Source organism: Loxodonta africana, chromosome 7, assembly GCF_030014295.1.
Source record: "Loxodonta africana isolate mLoxAfr1 chromosome 7, mLoxAfr1.hap2, whole genome shotgun sequence".
NCBI lineage: Eukaryota > Metazoa > Chordata > Mammalia > Proboscidea > Elephantidae > Loxodonta > Loxodonta africana.
In genome coordinates, this window is record NC_087348.1 from 34,357,182 (window position 1) to 34,359,589 (window position 2,408).

The 2,408-nt window shown below is 42.9% G+C and overlaps 1 pseudogene; it reads right to left on the reverse strand.

Moving 5' to 3' along the window:
• Positions 1 to 253: 253 nt before the first annotated feature.
• LOC100655271 (olfactory receptor 4C12-like) lies at positions 254 to 1,899 on the reverse strand (annotated as a pseudogene).
• Positions 1,900 to 2,408: the final 509 nt, after the last annotated feature.

The following is a 2,408-nucleotide window of genomic DNA, read 5'->3' on the forward strand; positions in this document are numbered from 1 at the left end:
GTGAGACCTTCAATGAGATGGATTGACATAGTGGCTGCAACAATGGGCTCAAGCATAACAACGTTTGTGAGGATGATGCAGCGTGGGGCAGTGTTTCCTTCTGTTGTATGTAGGGTAGACATGAGTCCAAACTGAACCGACGGCACCTAACAGCAAAAACAACAATGCTCAATGATTGTTTAATAATCAGAAGTCAGTTTTTTGCTCCAGAGCTTCCTTATGGCCGTACTTCTGAAGATATAAATGCAGTGATTTAACACAAGGGCCACATAGTATAAAAGACAGCCACAGCTTTATCTGTGGGCAGAGTGATCACTCAGTGAGATGCACAAATATGCAGGGCACAAATAATAAGATGATCACTGTAAGGTGAAAGACACAGGTGGTACTATGGATTGAATTGTGTCACCAACAAATATGTATCAACTTGGCTAGGTAATGATTCCCATTATTGTGTGATTGTCTACCATTGCGTCATCTGATGTGATTTTCTTAGGTTGTAAATCCTACTTCTACGATGTTTCTGCTGTACATAGGGTCTCTATCAGTGGGAATCAACTCAACAGCACCTAACAACTAGCAACAATATGATGTTAATGAAGTAGGATTACAGGCAGTTATGTTAATGAGGTAGGACTTAACCTACTAGATTAGGCTCTGTCTTAAAACCATCTCTTTTGAAATATAAAAGACAGAAGCAAGCAGAGAGACAAGGATACCTCATATAACTGAGAAAGCAACAGCACCAGGAGCAGAGCACATCTTTGAAGCTGGAGTTGAGAAGCTCCTAAACCAGGGGAAGACTGATGACAAGGATTCCCTCAAGAGCTGACAAAGACAGAGAGCCTTCCCCTGGAGCTGGCTTCCTGAATTTGACTTTTAGCCTACCATATTGTGAGAGAATAAATTTCTGTTTGTTAAAGCCAGTCACTTGTGATAGTTCTGTTATAGCAGCATTAGATAACTAAGACAGGTGGAGAGGGCTTTATACCACCCCTCCAAGCTATGGGCCCTTAGGGAGTGCACGATGACCACACTGGAGACCATCAAGTGGAGGAAGTTCAACAAGCATATGAATCCACTGTTAGCAACAACAAAGAGGCCAATGGTATGAGTGTCCATGAGGACAAGTTTCAACAAAGGTTACAAGTCATATATGAAGTTGTCTATGCCATTGGGCCCACAGGAGTGCAGACAGACTGTGATGAGTATCTGAATGATTGTATGGAGAAATCCTGCTGTCCGGGCCACTCCCACCAGGAGAATGCACAGCCTGTGGCTCATAATGGTCATGTAGTGCAGAGGTTTACAGATGGACACATAGTGGATATAGGCCATCTCCATCAACAGGATGATCTCAGTAGCACCAAAGATATATTCTCCATAGACTTAGAACACATATCATTAAAAGAAATCATTTTCTTCTCATCAAGGGAGTCCACAACCAGTTTAGAAGCCGAAGAAGAATAAACTGTGTCTATCAAAGAAACTTGGATCAAGAAGTACATGAGGAAGTTCAGAGTCTGGCTAACAGTAATAGTGTCATTGCTGTTGTTAGGTGCCATCGAGTCGGTTCTGACTCATAGTGACCCAATGCACAACAGAACGAAACACTGCCCGGTCCTGCACCATCCTTACAATTGTTGCTATGCTTGAGCTCATTGTTGCAGCCACTGTGTCAATCCATCTGTGTCAATCCACCTCTCTTTTCCACTGACCCTGTACTCTACCAAGCATGATGTCCTTCTCCAGGGACTGATCCCTCCTGACAACATGTCCAAAGGATGTAAGACACAGCCTCGCCATCCTTGCCTCTAAGGAGCGTTCTGGCCGCACTTCTTCCAAGACAGATTTATTCTTCGCCAACACAACAATTCAAAGGCGTCAACTCTTCTTCGGTCTTCCTTACTCATTGTCCAGCTTTCACATGCATATGATACTACTGAAAATACCATGGCTTGGGTCAAGCGCACCTTAGTCTTCAGGGCGGCATCTTTGCTCTTCAACACTTTAAAGAGGTCCTTTGCAGCAGATTTGCCCAATGCAATGCATCTTTTGATTTCTTGACTGCTGCTTCCATGGCTGTTGATTGTGGATCCAAGTAAAATGAAATCCTTGACAACTTCAATCCTTTCTCCATTTATCATGATGTTGCTCATTGGTCCAGTTGTGAGGATTTTTGTTTTCTTTATGTTGAGGTGTAATCCATACTGAAGGCTGTGGTCTTTGATCTTCATTAGTAAGGGCTTCAAGTCCTCTTCACTTTCAGCAAGCAAGGTTGTGTCACCTGCATAATGCAGGCTGTTAATGAGTCTTCCTCCAATCCTGATGCCCTGTTCTTCTTCATATAGTCCAGCTTCTGGTATTATTTGTTCAGCATACAGATTAAATAGGTATGGTGAAAGAAC